This window comes from Notamacropus eugenii, chromosome 2 (assembly GCF_028372415.1).
Source record: "Notamacropus eugenii isolate mMacEug1 chromosome 2, mMacEug1.pri_v2, whole genome shotgun sequence".
NCBI lineage: Eukaryota > Metazoa > Chordata > Mammalia > Diprotodontia > Macropodidae > Notamacropus > Notamacropus eugenii.
This window is the reverse complement of record NC_092873.1, coordinates 129,960,143-129,977,389: the sequence shown is the minus strand read 5'-3', so window position 1 is coordinate 129,977,389 and position 17,247 is coordinate 129,960,143. Positions and strand designations below refer to the sequence as shown.

At 39.3% G+C, this 17,247-nt stretch overlaps 1 protein-coding gene across 1 annotated transcript in view; it reads left to right on the top strand.

Moving 5' to 3' along the window:
- The window catches only part of EYS (eyes shut homolog), a 435,270-nt gene that overhangs the window by 20,438 nt on the left and 397,585 nt on the right, over window positions 1-17,247 (top strand). The window lies entirely within an intron of this gene.

The following is a 17,247-nucleotide window of genomic DNA, read 5'->3' as shown; positions in this document are numbered from 1 at the left end:
ATGGAAAATGCTGTATGATTGAGTTTAGACGAAAACCTTGTTTAAATAACAAAACATTTTAAAACAAGACATCATCTTATAGATGAAAAGCAGTATCAGGTATGCAAAGAAGGGAAAAATATTAAATTAAGCCCAACATTAAATAGAAATGGACTTTGGAACTTGCTCTGGATACTTAAGCAGTCTGCATATTGATATTCACTTAACAGAAGCTGACCTAGATATGTTTTCATTGGTGTTAAATATTTTAAAAGATCACTGATCTTGAAGTCCAGATGTCTGAGTTCAACACCTACCTAAAAAATTTACACATCATATTCCTCCAACACGTCGTTTAATTTCAGAGAGCCTCTTTATTTCCTTTTCTGTAAAATGGGTCTGACGCTACTTGTTAACTCAAAAGGCAGTTGTGAGGAAGGTGCTTTGTAAACCCTACAGAATTGTGACAGTGGGAATTGTCATGACTGGTGATCATAACCATGCCTCAAGTTCATTAACATTTCAAATTCCTTTATGACATGAGATGCCCATGCTAAGTAGTTAAAAGGCTGAGGGTCTAGTCTTGGTTCTGCTCCCTTACCAGGACCATTTTTTTTAAGGGTAAGCCAGGAAATGACTGCTTTGCTTACCTCGTAGTACTCTCCTGATGAGTCATTGGGGGAATATGTATGAACACCTTTTTGTGCTATTTGGAGAAACAGTCTGGCATATTGGATAAGATAGCCAGTTTTGGAGTCAGGGAGAACTAATTTCAAGTCCTGCCTCTGGTACATGCTAGTTGTAGGACACTGAACAACTTATTTAACCTCTCAATACTCTTATACAATTCTCTATGACCGTAAGTTACAAATCAAGTGCCAATCTTCTTTAGTAGAGAAAATTTCTTCACTGAGTTTTGAAATAGCAAGAAATTACAAATTAAGACACTCCCTCTTCCAAATGCTGTAAAGAACATTGGGGATGATGGTGATTGTGACATTCTCTGTCACTGATAATATCATCAGTAACAAAGTCATGTTTTCAAAGGAAAAAAGTGCCATATTTGAGTCAGTGCCTGTGTGTACAGAGACTAAAAGGCAATTCATCAATTTTGCATATTCAGCAAAATGAAGCAGGTGAAAAGCTCTTGAGCTCAAACTGAGTTAGCACCATTTGTCATGCTCCGGGAGCAGCTGCTCCCTTTCAGGTTGAGGTTTACAGGAGCTAACCCTGAATTCTGATCTTCAAGATCAGTAATTACAAAACATTTTATCACACATCCTATCAGGAAAACATCTTTTGAGCAGGCACCCCTAACATACATGTGTTCATCTATGTCTCAATTATAAGCACATACCACTGTATAACTCTTTCTTAATCCAAAATGAAAAAGAAAAGAGAGGAGTAATTTGGGGACTGGGCTCTTGCTTGTGGATCACTTGTCCCAGAGTTCAAATCCTGCCTTCCAAGGGAAAGTGTCTTATAGCCACAATGATGGTGGAGTTGTTATGGTGCAAATGGGCAAGGGGAGGATTTTTTCAGTGGCACCCATGTAGCTGCTTTTGTGGATGTCTGATAGTTATTAGGCTATAACTTCACTGAAAGGTTAATGGCAGATTCATAAAAAGAGGCAGGTGTAGTGTTGGAATAGAAAGTTTGGGGACAAAGGGTGTAGGGTAGGTGCATTTATATTGGAGACAACTCCCACAGATTGGTTATTGCAAGGAGGGCAAAATTTAACCAACCTTCCTACCTTCCAAATAATGAATCATATGCCTCTTGCAGTCATGCTTCAGAACCATCCCCTTCCCATGCATCCCCAACCTCCATTTTAGAGATCAAGCATCTAAATAATATGCAGCTGTGGAGGGCTCCCATTACCTCCACTGTTTTCTGAATGTGAAGCAGCTGTGTCCAAACAACTGTGTAGAGCAGCTTACATAGATCTGCTAAATTTTTCCAAGAATATATCAATATGTATGCAGACAGAATCAAGGAAAATACATATGTATATGAGGCCAGGCTGAAAATCTTGATTACGTCAACAAAATTAATTAACAGTGGTTAAATGAGAATTGCTCATAATACACGAAAAACATTTAAAACCAGAGTAGGTATTTTTCATTATAATTTCACATCAAATGTTCTCTGATTTTTGTTAACATTAAATCTTAGTTCATATTGTCATCTTCAATGAGATAAACTGACATTATAAAGTAACTGTCTGGGCTAGTTATTTCCATTGCTAAAAATCCAGTTGTCCTACGTGCCGGCTTTTGCAATACTGTGATCCTGGCATGAGACCAGGTGCATGCAGGTAAATTTTTAACAATTAGCTTTTGGGAGGGATAAAAAAGCACAGAAAACTCATTTTAAAGTTTAATCTTCATTATTAATATTTTCTCTATCATTGTCTTAAGTCTAGACAATCAACAGAATGATAAATTAACCCCAGATTTATGGTGTTCATTGCATTCTTTTTTTTTTTTATTTAATTTTTAACATTCATTTTCACAAAATTTTGGGTTACAAATTTTCTCCCCTTTTATCCCCTCCCCCCGCCAAACTCAAGCATTCTAATTACCCCTGTGACCAATCTACTCTTTGTTCTATCATCCCTCTCTGCCCTTGTCTCTGTCTTCTCTTTTGTCCTGTAGGGCCAGATAGCTTTCTTTACCCCTTTACCTGTATTTCTTATTTCCTAGTGGTAAGAACATTACAGTTGATCCTAACACTTTGAGTTCCAACTTCTTTACCTCCCTCCCTCTCCACCCCTTCCCTTTGGAAGGCAAGCAATTCAATATAGGCCAAATCTGTGTAGTTTTGCCAATGACTTCCATAATAGTTGTGTTGATAGGACTAACTATATTTCCCTCCATCCTATCCTGTCCCCCATTGCTTCTATTCTCTTTTGATCCTATCCCTCCCCATGAGTGTCGACCTCGAATTGCATTCTCCTCCCCAAGCCCTCCCTTCTATCATCCCCACCACCCTGCTTGTTGCCTTGTCCCCCACTTTCCTGTATTGTGAGATAGGTTTTCCTATCAAAATGAGTGTGCATTTTATTCTTTCCTTTAGTGGAATGTGATGAGAGTAGACTTCATGTTTTTCTCTCACCTCCCCTCTTTATCCCTCCACTAATGAGTCTTTTGCTTGCCTCTTTTATGAGAGATAATTTGCCCCATTCAATTTCTCCCTTTCTCCTCCCAATATATTTCTCTCTCACTGCTTGATTTCATTTTTTTTTAAGATATGATCCCATCCTCTTCAATTCACTCTGTGCACTCTGTCTCTATGTATGTGTGCTTGTGTGCATGTGTATGTGTGTACTCCGACCCAGTTCCCAGATACTGAAATGTTTCAAGAGTTGCAAATATTGTCTATCCATGTAGGAATGTAAACAGTTCAACTTTAGTAAGTCCCTTATGACTTCTCTTTGCTGTTCACCTTTTCATGGTTCTCTTCATTCTTGTGTTTGAAAGTCAAATTTTCTTTTCAGCTCTGGTCTTTTCATCAAGAATGCTTGAAAATCCTCTATTTCATTGAAAGACCAATTTTTCCCCTGAAGTATTATACTCAGTTTTGCTGGGTAGGTGATTCTTGGTTTTAGTCCTAGTTCCTTTGACTTCTGGAATATCCTATTCCATGCCCTTCGATCCCTTAATGTAGAAGCTGCTAGATCTTGTGTTATCCTGATTGTATTTCCACAATACTTGAATTGTTTCTTTCTAGCTGCTTGCAATATTTTCTCCTTGACCTGGGAACTCTGGAATTTGGCCACAATGTTCCTAGGAGTTTCTATTTTTGGATCTCTTTCAGGCGGTGTTCTGTGGATTCCTTGAATATTTATTTTGCCCTCTGGTTCTAGAATCTCAGGGCAGTTTTCCTAGATAATTTCATGGAAGATGATGTCTAGGCTCTTCTTTTGATCATGGCTTTCAGGTAGTCCCAAAATTTTTACATTGTCTCTCCTGAATCTATTTTCCAGGTCAGTTGTTTTTCCAATGAGATATTTCACATTATCTTCCTTTTTTCCATTCTTCTCTCTTTGTTCTGTGATATCATACTTTCTCGCAAAGTCCTTAGCCTCCATCTGTGCCATTCTAGTTTTGAAAGAACTATTTTCTTCAGTGAGCTTTTGAATCTCCTTTTCCATTTGGCTAATTCTGCTTTTGAAAGCATTCTTCTCCTCATTGGCTTTTTGAACCTCTTTTGCCAATTGAGTTAGGCTAGTTTTCAAGGTGTTAATTTCTTCAACATTTTTTTGGTTCTCTTTTAGCAGGGAGCTGATCTGCTTTTCATGCTTTGACTTCATGTCTCTCATTTCTCTTCCCAGCTTTTCCTCCACCTCTCTAACTTGATTTTCAAAATTCCTTTTGAGCTCTTCCATGGCCTGAGCCCATTGGGTGGGCTGGGACACAGAGCTTTGATTTCTGTGTCTTTGCCTGATGGTAAGCATTGTTCTTCCTCATCAGAAAGGAAGGGAGGAAATGTCTGTTCTCCAAGAAAGTAGCCTTCAATAGTCTTATTTCTTTTCCCTTTTCTGGGCATTTTTCCAGCCAGTGACTTGACCTCTGAATATTCTCCTCACACTCACCTTGCCTCCTGGTCCTCCCAGCCAGTGTTTGGGGTCTGAGATTCAAATGCTGCTTCCAGCCTTAGGGCTTTTGGCGGGGGCAGGGCTGCTATTCAGTGTGAGAATTCAGTTCAGGTGGTCAGGTTGGGGCAGGGCCGCCTCTCAGGCTCAGTTCCCTCAGGGGGTTTATGCACAGACCTTCCACAATGGATCCAGGCTCCCGCCTGCTTGGGGAGCCCTGGTCTGCAGCCGCCTCTCAGCTTCTACCTCCCGGGGGGGCCCGAATCATGGGGGCACCCCACTCCCCTCTCGACCTGCCAAAGAGACTCTCTCACCGACCCCCGTCACCTGTGGGCAGAGGGACTTGTGTGGCCGCTGGAGATCCCGTCCCTGAAGCCTGCTCGGGTCTGTTTCTCTTGGTGCCGTGGCCGCAGCAGGTCTGGGCTGGGCTGGGCTCCGCGTCTGCAGCGCGACGGACCTTTTGCGAGAGGTTTGCAGGTCCCTCTGTGGGTGGAGGGACCCCCGTGGCCGCTGGAGATCCCGTCCCCGAAGCCCACTCGGATCTTTTCCTCTCGGTGCCACGGCCGCGGCAGGGCTGCCCTCAGCTCCCAGTCCCGGCGCCCAGTCCTCAGCGCGAAGGACCCCTCGCGAGAGGTTTGCAGGTCCCTCGGGAACAGAAATCTCCCTCGCTCCAATATTCTGTGGCCTCTGGGTGCAGAATTCGCCATGAGTTACTCCCCTGTAGCCATTCTGTGAGTTGTGGGTTCGGAGCTATGTGTATGTGCGTCTTTCTACTCCGCCATCTTGACTCTGCTCCCTGTTCATTGCATTCTGAAATGTAAATGCTTTCTTTGAAAATTTAACCCTCAGTTCTCATGAAGTCATTATGAACTGTCTCCAAAACACCTATGGATGTAATTCATCTGATATGGCTAAAGGAGAATGAATAGGTAGTGTAGGGGAGTGGGAGGTTATGGCTGCAGGGAGAATAGGGAATATTAACAATACCTGGCTTATGGGACCTATGTAACCATTTGCTACACCTCCAGTAATGTCAATCTCCCACCTCCAGGGAGTTAATCTATTCCTTTTGTGAACGCCAACCTAAAGTGAACTATCTAGATTGGTAACAAGTGAAAGAAAATTCATGTCAAGCCACTCTATCTAGATGATTCAAATCCCATTAAGCCTTCTCCCAAGACACTAGGAGCTTCTTGCAATCTTCTCTGATCAGTTGTGACTTCCTAGACCAAAATTCCCTTCCCTTGCCACCACTTCCCAATATCTGCTTACACCTCTATTAAAATGTAAGCTCCTTGAGGTCAGGGAATATCTTTATTTTTCATTTGTATCCTCAGTGCCCACCATATAGTATATAATAAATGTTTTTGTTGATTGAATGATTGCCAGATTTCATTTTGACTGACTTGGATAAATTGATAAATGTATTTGTAAAAAAAAAAAAAAAAATAGTTTATTTGCTATCTCTAACCCTACTCCAAGAAAAACTGCCTCTCCATACTATATATCACTGTATTCACTCTCTGTCAGTCTCAAATATTTTGGGCAATTTGTGAGGTTCTGTGTCTTATTTCTTCTGTATGAATATCTTTTCTTTCTTTTTTTCTGAATGTTAAAGTGTTTCTATGACTGTATATTTTTTCTATATGTACATTCCTTTGTTTCTTTCACTGTTTGATCCTTATGCCTTTGTATTCTACCCTCAAATCCTTTTATTTTCTTTCCTCCACTCCTTCTTAACTCCTTCTTTTCTGCCCCTATTCCCTAACTGGTCATAATATAAAATTGAAATTATTTTGTATTTTTATTATTTGTTCTATTTATGTGTTTATTTGTTGTAATTAATCATTTTTCTGTCCTTATTCTTTCCTTAATGAGTAAAATACTTTATATTTCAGTCAAATTTGATTTGATAGATCCATGATTTCAGTGGTATAGGCATTACCTCCACCAGTGCCACTGGCCATGTTGTTCTGCTTAGTTATCCAGCATGATTCTTCTTTATGTTTCTATGAATTATTCATAAATGATCTACCAGTCAAGGACTTAGTAAAATAATAACCACCTAAATTGGCTATCATGTGTCCCTTAAAGATTTCCTCCCTTCCTCTACTCCAGTGGGTAACTAGCTTTAGATAAGTAATATCTCCTCTCTTTTCTCTAGACTAATGGTATCATTTTTTTTTGGTATTATACCCCCATCAGTAAAGTGTTTTTGACCATGCACCTCCAATTTGTGTACATTTACTTATGAATCAAATATATATATATATAAAATACTATATTAATAATTACATACATCTTAAGAATTACGTGCAAAAAAGTCTAAAAGATTAAGAGAAAAAGAAATAATATTTGAGCCTAGAATCAATAGGGAATCACTGGAATTTATTGGATAGGAATATGCTTTAGGAAAATAGGAAATTCACTTTGGCAACTACATGGTTGATAGATTCTGTACAATCTCTTTATTTGTTTGTTGAAATAAAAGAGAAAAAAGAGCTCTGGACATGAACGGAACTGCTGCTGTGGATGCCTAAGAGTGGTTCTCTATTCACAGAGAGGGTTTGGGATCTTGTATATAGAGCATCCAGAGGGTCAGGGTCAGAAAGGGTTGGAAGAATAAGGGTAGCTTTTAATGTATTGGAGATAAACTCCCATGATCTGCTATTGCAGGAAGGGCAGAATGGGACCCATCTTTCCACTCATTGATTGATTGATCACACACCCCTTGACCAGCCTCCACTTTGGAAATCACTGGTCCAGACAATCAGGAACTGATTGACAGTGACTAGCTATATGAACCTCAACAATTCACTTATCTTCTCTGGGCCTCTGTTTCCTCATTTTTTTTTAAATGAATGAGTATAACTGAACCATCTCAAAGGTCCCATTGAGCTCTATGATTCTGTGCTTCACTTTTTCAAATCTTTTCAGCACTTAATATCATATACTTTAAAATGATCATGTAAATGATCCAATGTGTTTCACTAATGAAGAATAAATCATTTAATATTTTCTGCTTCTAAGTCTTCATTTTCCCCTAAAAAATTAGGCAGAACTAGACCAAACTTGAAAAAGCTATTAGTAGTGATTGAGGTTAATTTAGTCAGGAGAAAAAAGTTCTCAAATGAGATGTAGCAGAGATCATAGCTCTATAGATAAATTACTATTCGTACTCATGCACAGTTTTCCTCTCCTTTTTCTCTTTTATTTCAGCAAATGTGTAGAGACTGATTGGAAGGATTTACTGGTTGTCATTGGAGTTGTTCTTTTGCATGACATTCAAAAGAGCAAAGTTTCTGTACTTTACTCCAAGTTTTTGGCACCTTTTGTTCCTTGCTATGCAGAAAAAAAATCCTGATTCTTTGCCTAACCTGTTGTTTCCTGAAAGAAACCCATGTATTTTACTTTAAGATATCAACAGTACTATCATAGACTCAGAAGGTGGTGAGGTCAACTAATCCAGCCCTTCTCAGCTGGTGTCACACTTAAATAATCCTAAAAGGATGAGGCGTGTTTGTTTTTTTCTCCGAAGTCTTCAGGGGATCATGAAATCTCAGAACTTAAGAGTTAAATGGGACCTCAGCAATTATCTTGGCTAGTCCTTGCTGAATAGAATCATCTCTTTTAGGTTCTTGACAAACAGTCCTCTAACCATCCCTTAAAGACCTTTAGGAATAAGGAGCTTACTATCTGGAGTCATTTTATTGTCTTTAGGGATAAGCATTTGGGTCTGTGTATGAGGAACTCCCAAATGAAATTCCCTATACCAATGCAGGTTGGCACCTTCCTGGCAATTTATAGTCTTATTTGCCCAGATCGCTGAGATGTTAAGTGACTTTACTGGGATCACACCTCTTTATTTTGTTTTTAAAACCTCTCACAGACTAGCCCCAACTCACACTTATGTCATCAACAAGCATTAATAAGCACTCACTCTATGCCAGGCACTTTATTAAGCATATAGATATAAATACAAAGTTCCTACCCTCGTGGAGCTTACATTCTAATGTGAAAAGTCAACACATAAAAGAGAGCAGCAAAGTGGGGAATAGGGGGGAGATGAGAAGATATTCCTGCAGACGGCATCGTAGTGGACTTAAAAGATGCAAAGTAATGCCAGAAGAGGGAAAAAAAGACTAACAAATTGGACCCCTAGATTTTAGGGGTACTCCTGAAGAGTTAGGGCTACCTTTCTAATGCTCTCAGCTCAAGTTTTCAGTGTGTTATAATCTCCCCAATATCAATCCCAATCTGAATTATCTCCTCTGTATCACTGATTGCTCTAGTAAATAGTGCTATAATATGTTGGCCAATTAACATCAATTAGCTCTTACAAAGGGATGTTTACTGAGAAGACACACAAAAATCAAAGTAGAGAAATATTTCTTCCCCTCCACCAGCATGGTCCTTTGGGAGACTGAACTCAAACTTAAAGCATTTGCTCCAATGTAGTCCACCAAGTTCACTTCCAAGTAGTGCCAGGCCTAGAGGCCTGTGTGGGCTACCTTTCTTACCTCACCTCCCGAGGTCTTCGGCTGGCCACGCCGGATGCACATATGAGAGAAAGGACGTTCCAGAGTCGAACAAGGGTTGAGCTTTATTTCAGGGATTAGTTACAAGTGCAGGGGAGGGTCTTCCTTAGAAGGAAGAGGGGGAGATTTCCTAAGGAAGCTAAGATCTTAAGGGATTGGAAGTAGAAGTACAAGTGGGGAGAGAGGGGGAGGGGAGAGAGAAGAGAAGCGGAGCCTACTGTCCTCTTGGCTCCTCACGTGCTAAGAGAGCTTTCAGGCTTCCTCAATCCTACTTAACCTTCAGCCACACAGTTTGCATCTCAATACCGTGCTGTTAGATAACAATAGTGTGCCCAGATCCGGGACCATCTCGAGGGCGGGGAGATCTCTCTCCCATCACGTTTCTCACGGGAAGAGGCGGAATTACTCGAGATAGCTCGGTTCACCTCTATTCCCTGCCGTTTCCTGGGAGGGTCTCGTGAGAGCTCTAAGATTTAGAAGCTCCCACCTTTACCCGCCCGAGACTGTCCACACGGAATTGAGCTTCCAATCCCAACAAAGTAGAGCAAAGCCAATCTTCAAGTGATTCCCCTTTCATAAAACACGGGACCTTTACTACCTTAAATCCACTGATACATTGAATCAGTCTTAGCTGCCAACAAATTCAGATACAGACTCATGTTCCTGGGCTTTTGGTGGCGCCTTCTTCCTACTTTTCAGAACTAACCAGGTGACAGCCATCAACAATACTGTCAACCTCAGAACAGGATGGAATAGTCACAGCAGAGATACAAGTAACAGCGGAGCCAGATACTCGTGAACCATGGCCAGATGGGGAGAAAAATCTTGGATGCTCTCTCTCCGAACAAAGACTTAAAGTATGTCTTCCTTTGGTGACCACAGAAAAGAGAAAGACCAAGTGGGCCATTTAGTGACTTTTCTATGTATTATTCTGGCCCAGCAACTAATCAAACACCACTCTCCTTCACCACGTAGTAATCGGACAAGAACCAGTGGAAGAACATCTGGGCAAGCTCTGATGTCCAAATTCTGTACCACATCAGGCAGAGTACTCTATACATGCTTATAAAATTGTGTTCTCATTGGTCAATACTGTGTTACATATATAAAAGTACAGGTTGCCTCTTTTAATAAAATGTAAGCTCTATGATGGTGGGAATTCTCATTTTTATCTTAGTATTTCAAGTACTGAGCTCAATGCACAGCACTAAATGCTTGACAGATTAAAATAGTTATCACTGACACATATACAGCATTTTGACATTTGCAAGCTACTTTGCATGAATTCCCTCATTTGAGCTTAACTAGAGTCCAATAAGATAAGTATTACTTTCCTCATTTTATAAATGAGAAAATTAAAGAACAGAGTTTTAAATCATTTGCCCACACTCACAAAGCTAGTGACAGGATTCAGATCCAGATCTTCTCAAATCCATCTTTAGATTTCTGTTTACTATACCTCCAACTCAAATGCTGATGTTAATATATAACTCTAATTGCTATGCAGGTTTTCCTTTTATTAACTCCAAATCTGTCCCTCATAACTTCCCCTCATTGGTCTTAGTTCTGCCCTGTGAGCCAAAGTCTCATTTTTCTTCCACATGTCAGCCCCTTAAAAATTTAAAGACCATGACCTCTCTCCACAGAGTGCTGTAATACTTATCAGACTTCACTGCCAAGAAATTTTTCTTCTGGTGTATGGTAAAAATATATATATATATATATATATATATATATATATATATATATATATATATTTGGATATATATATATATATCCAAGCATCTTATCCTAGTAGCTCCATGTTAATGATATATAGATTGAAGTAATTGTCCTTCCCCTGCTATTGCTTCTTTTTGATATACCTTTCTATTGCCCTTCCCTCCTGCCTGCCTTCCTTGTTACTTTTAAGCTCAAAAATGAGTGCCAGAACTAAGTAAGGACTAAGACGCCTGGAACAGGTCAGAGACTTCTGGGAACTGTAGTGTTAGAGGAAAGGCACACTCCAGAAATACAGTAGTGCTAAGTAGAAAACAATCATGAGAGAAATTATTGCCATCTTTAATTTTCTGAAAACTTAGTTCAATCTTTATGCAGAAAATGAATAGATTTTGGTAGAAATGATGATAGATCTCACTTCATAAAAAATAAAATTTGAACCTTATGCCCAAAGAGGATTAGACCAAGAAATAGAGGGAAGAATTCAGACCATGTATGAAAAAGAAACTGGAAATAATGAGCATTCTGGGGACAAAACAAGTTATGGTAATTTGATGAACATTTATTTAGGTCTATTGTATATAAAGGAATATGTTAGGAACAAGGGAAAAGAAAACTTTGTATAAGATAGGGTCCACATCTTCATGGAACTCACAGTCTGGGAAACAGTTTTTCCCAGAAAGAGAGGCAGTATGGATAAAGTAATGGTTGGAGTCAGGAAGACTGGAGATCAAATCTCACTTGAGATGCTATTTGTGGGGCCCTTGGGCAAGTCACTGAACCTGTTTGTGCCTGAGTTTTCTCCTCTGTAAAATGAAGGCATTGAATCTGACTGCCTTTAAGGTCCTTTCTGGCTTGAAATCTATGATCCTATGACCCTTTGACTTAGAGTTAAGAAATGGAATCACGCATTGTCTCTGACTTTTATGCATGACCATAGACAAGCCAATTAACACCTCTGAGCCTCTGGTCACCCTCTAAAATATTTTCTAAGTGAAGACAACTTTATAATTGCTCTCTGACAGAGATTTTTGGGGAAATAATAAAGATTTACACTTTAATTTCCCCATGCTGATCTTGGTAGAATCTTTCCTGGGAGTACTGAATATCCTCCATTGTCCCTGTAACTAACCCATTCCCCTCAGTTCTAGCCTGTTCCAGCTAAGTAGAAATAAAATACAGTTATACATAGGGAATGGAAAAATGTCTTCACTGGTATGGAGGATTCCCAGATAAAAACTTCCATCTACTAAAGCATGTGTGCACCTCCTCTGAAACTTACATCCATTGAATTGTGAGCTTCTTGAGGGCAGTGACTGTCTTTTGCCCTTTTTTGTATTCTTGGTGTTCTACACAGCACTTGGTACAGAGTAGGTACTTAATATTTATTGATTAATTTAATGATCATTCTAAAGAATTGCCAGTAATTTAGTAATTTTTTCAAGGTCACTCTACTAGAATGCATCACAAAGACTTGAACCAGTCTACCTAAGCCCACAGCTGATTCTCTATCCATTATGCCACACTGTGTCTTTTTATTAATTGTTCTGTGGGAAGAAATGCCATGGAGAAGATGGTGGGGGTTGCTTGTGTCCATGAGATGGAGGCTACTAAAAACTCTGTTCTTTCTGTAATGGGGAAAGTTTCTTGCACATAGATAACATTACATAAATACGGGTTCTATCGCTATAATCTAAGTTCTATAAAACTGTATAATAACAAGAACACACTTCTTGCAATAGTTGTCACCTTTTGAACACTGCTAAATTTTAAAGATGTCAATTTTTTAAAATGCTAGCATGTCTATATGAAACCTCCAAACTTATCCTAACAAGGCCAAATGGTTTTCTGGTTTTCCATCATTTTTGCTTCCTCCTTTGTTTCTTAAAAAGGAAAGGCAAGGGAGAAAGTAATAATATGAGGAATGCGGCACCCTAAATCACAGACAAGTTATAGGCACACAAACACAAATATGCACATAATTCAGTTCAGTTAATTTCAAAGAGCATTTATTAAAGCCCCTGTTTTATGCCAGGAACCGTACTTAGCTCTGGGGATGCAAAGACGAATATGAGAAAACAGTTGCTGATAACTGGAGCAGGATGAAGTGGATGACTTCAAGGAGTATTTTTTGTCCCATTTTGAGCACAGAGTTCTGCATTGAGCCTGTGAAGCACAGGTTTGAGTTGTTAAATGTTCCCTACGTTAGTGGAGGCTTTAAACAGCAGGGAGCCCTAGCCTGTGCTCCACAGCTACATGTGTGGCCTCAGACAAGTAGAAATAGGAAGGGAAAGCAGCTCTCCTTAGATTCCTACTATATGATAGGGCCTGTACTAAGTAAGCACTTTACAAATGTTACTTCATTTCATCCTCACAACAATCCTCTGAGGCAGGTACTTTTATTGTCCCTATTTTACAACTGAGGAAATTGAGGCCGACAGATTAAACAACTTATCCCAGATCACACGGCAATAAGTGTCTGAGATCTGAGTATTATCTCCAATCTTCTTGACCCAGTGCTTCATCCACTAAACCATCTTCCTGCCTGAGTAATTTCACTTTTCTGAACATCAGATTCTTCATATGTAAAATAAAAAGCTTGTAAAATGTGATCTCAATGGTCCTTTCTAGCTCTAACACTTTATGATTCTATGATTTTTTTTTACTTCTCTAGAGAAACAGAAAAGGAAAGCATCCTAGAGTAAGTAGCAACCTTCCTAATGAGTAAGCATGTCACTCCTTTACTCAAAACTCTTTACAATCTAATTCCATTCCACTTTTCAAGACTTCTATCACATTACTCTCCTCGATGCACTTTATAATCTAGCCAAACCGTCTGACTTGCTGTTGCCTAAACTCTATATTCCATATCCCATCTTTAACCCTTTGTACAAGTTACACATTATACAAGTTATCCACTCCCTCTTCACTCTCACCCTTTCAAAGCTTTGGCTTCTATCCAGGCTCAGCTAAGGGTATCCCTGAGAGCTTATCTTGGTGCCTCACCTCCAAAATCGCTAGCAACCTCTCCTCAATCAATCAACAAGAATTTATTAAGTCTAATAAAGGCCAGATACTGTGCTAGGTGCTGGGGATATGAAGGAAAAACACACAAAATAGTCCCTGTTCTCAAGATACTTACACTCTAATGAAGGAAAAAACATGTTCGTGTATATAGATATGCAAAATGGAAACCTGAACAGAGAAAACACTAGTAACTGAGAAGACCAGAAAGAACTGAACTCAGATCTTTCTGACTCCATGCCCAACATTCTCCCTACTGCACCACTGAGCTGCTTCTACAAAGTGGTACCTATTGGTCCCCTGTTTTTCTTGTTCCTCTCCTGTTGGTTTTGTTTTGTTTTGTTTTGCTATATAAACTCAGAAATAGAATTGCTGGGTCAAAAGCAACAGCTTAATCACGTTTCTTGCATAATTTGATATATAAAACAGCTAGACCAATTCACAGTTTCCTCTATAGTGTATTAGGAGTAGTATAGTAGTGGAAGGTGGTGTTTGAACTGAGTCTTATGGGAAATGAAGGATTTTCAAGACATGCAGAGGAGACAGGAGTACATTCCAGAAAATGACATGGAAAGAGTAGATGGTATGTCATGTGTAAGGAACAGCGGCAAGACCAATTTGTCAGCGTGAAGAGGAACGATGTATAATTAAATGAATTATCTTGTCTTATCACAAATTATTTTCTATTTCCTCATATTTTTCATTTATTCAATTCCAAAGGAGCATGCAAACCCCATGAGGGTAAAGACTGTTGTTCTTTTGCTTTTGTATCCCCAGTGCCTAGCACAGTTCCTTGAACATAATAGACATTTGATGAATTCTAATTGAATTGACTCAGAAATATAATAACTCTCTCTGAACAAAGCATAGCCTGTATGATTGTGGATTAGGGTTTAAACACAAATCTGATGGGACTATTTTGATTTGAATTAAACTGTCAAGAAAGTCAGTCATCCAGTCAGTTCAATTAATTTTTAATGGCATTCAACTCAATTCAAATAGTTGAAGAAGTTGTGTCTGTGATAGGAATTTGTAGGGTTTTTTTTTTCTTTTTTGTTTTTTCCTGCACTGGCATGTAAAGCTGATGGCACCTTTCTTCCCTAGGTTGGTTTAAGAAATGAATGAGAAAGTGTCAGCCTTCAGGAGATTAATACTGCACATGAGGACTTGGAGTCAGAGAATGTGTTTTTGGATCTTGCCTCTCTTATTTACTACATATGTGACATTGAGAAAATCATTTAATTTCTCTAGATCTCAGTTTCCCTCCCTAAAAATAAGAAGGTTGAACTGGATGGCCTCTAAGGTTCCTTACATCTCTAAATCTATTTGCACAGTATTAACATACATGTACCAAGATGAAGACATGCCTACTTGATATATCTCATCTCTCTGGAACTATCTGCTACATTCGACTCTCTTGATAACCCTATACTCTCTGGGGATTATTCACTTTTTGTCATTTGTGTCTTTATGTGTCGTTGTGTGTCTTTGGCTTTCTGGCAATGCCTATGGACTCCTCAGAATAATGTTTGTACACACATAAAATAAAATGCATAGGATTGCAAAGTACTTAGGACAGAGCCTGGCACATACCTGGCACATACTGGCACATAGGTACTTAATAGATCCTTGCTAACTTTTGCTTGACTTGAAACCAATTACATCTTTTCAAATATCAAATATTATAAAAATATTTTCAAGTCAAGTTCACAGATCACACATTAAGAACCTCTATCATACATGCTCTCTCTTCTATGTGCTTTTGTGACACTATGCTTACCTGATTTTCTTCCTACCTGTCTCCTTAGCTGGTTCAACATTCATCGCACACCTCTTAACTGTAGGTGTTCCCCAGCACCTTCTTTTAATCCCCTAAATCTTTTCTCCCCACACTTTGTTTTGGTAATCTCATCAGCTCCCTAGAGTTTATCATCTCTATGCCTGTATATCCATCCAGTGCCAGTCTCTACCCTGAGCATCTCCAATTGATATTGTACATTGAAAATGGATGTCCCAGAGACAGATTCAATGTGTTCAAAACAGAAGTCATCATCTTTGTACTTAAACTCACCCCTCTTCCCAATTTCCCTATTTCTGTAGAAAGTGTCACCCTCCTGACAGTCTCTCAGTTTCCTACGCTTGATGTTGTCCTCAACTCTTCAATCTCTCTCTCACTCCACATGTCTCTTGGCTGCCAAATAAGACCATTTCTACCTTCCACAACATCTCCTGAATCTGACCCCTTCTCTCTCCTCACACAGAAACCACCTTACTACCCTCATCAACTCTACTCAAAGTTATTGCAGCAACCTCCTAATTAGTCTACCATACTGAAGTCTCTCTCCAATTCAGCCCATTTTACACACTGTTAACCAAAAGAATTTATTAAGTTAACATCTGGTCGAGTCACTTCCCTACTCAATAAACTCCAGTGATTTTCTATTGGGTCAGGAATATACATGCTTCTGTTTAGACTTATAGCTATTTGGAGCCTCATTGTATTTTCCTCCCACATATTGCAATACAACCAAACTGTCATTTTCTGTGTGCCTCATGCATGATACTTATTCTCCCATGTCTTTGCCTTTGTACCAGCTATCCCCTATACCTAGAATTAGCTTCTTCCTCATGGGATCCCTCTCTTCCAGACACTGCTTTGTACATTAAGATTTTCCTAATCCCCTCTACCAACACCATCTGTGTCAAACTACCTTGTAATTAATTAATTTATATTTATTTCTATTCTTCTTACACTTATTCTATAAAGGCTTATTTGCATTTACATTGTCTCCTCCATTAGAATATAAGCTCCTGGTAGGTAGGTATTGTTTCATTCATTGTATTTGTAGCCCCAATGCCTAGCATAGTGCCTAATATATAGTAAGTACTTAATAAATCTTTATTGAATGACTGATATTTGGGAAGGGTAGTGCTTGCTTCACTTAGCGCTTCAAATCCTGGAAGGTACCCAGTCCTTTTCAGAAATTTTGCTGGCCATTCACACCATAGAGATATCCTAGAAGGCCTACTCCAACAGGTAGGACTGTGTCCACTGCTGATCCACCTAGTTGGTACATCAAAGTAAATAACAAGAGATTTCTCAAATTCTCAGTTATCATTTCAAGGTACCTCCAACTTGTTCCTTGGGCAGTTCTCCAGTGGGTTGGATCAAGTGCATGTGATGCTGAATGTGTTTGGGTACTATGGTATCTTTTTGTACAAGGGTGTCTTTGCCCCCTGCAGTCAGTGCATGACCCTTCTATATCCTTTTTGAGTTGTGAGTGTAACTGGCACTGAGAAAAACTGCCATGTCAATGTTACCTGTCTGAGTGGGAGTCCCTCTATAGTTCACTGATAATGTGAGTGAGTCTCCATACTGTAAAACATCAA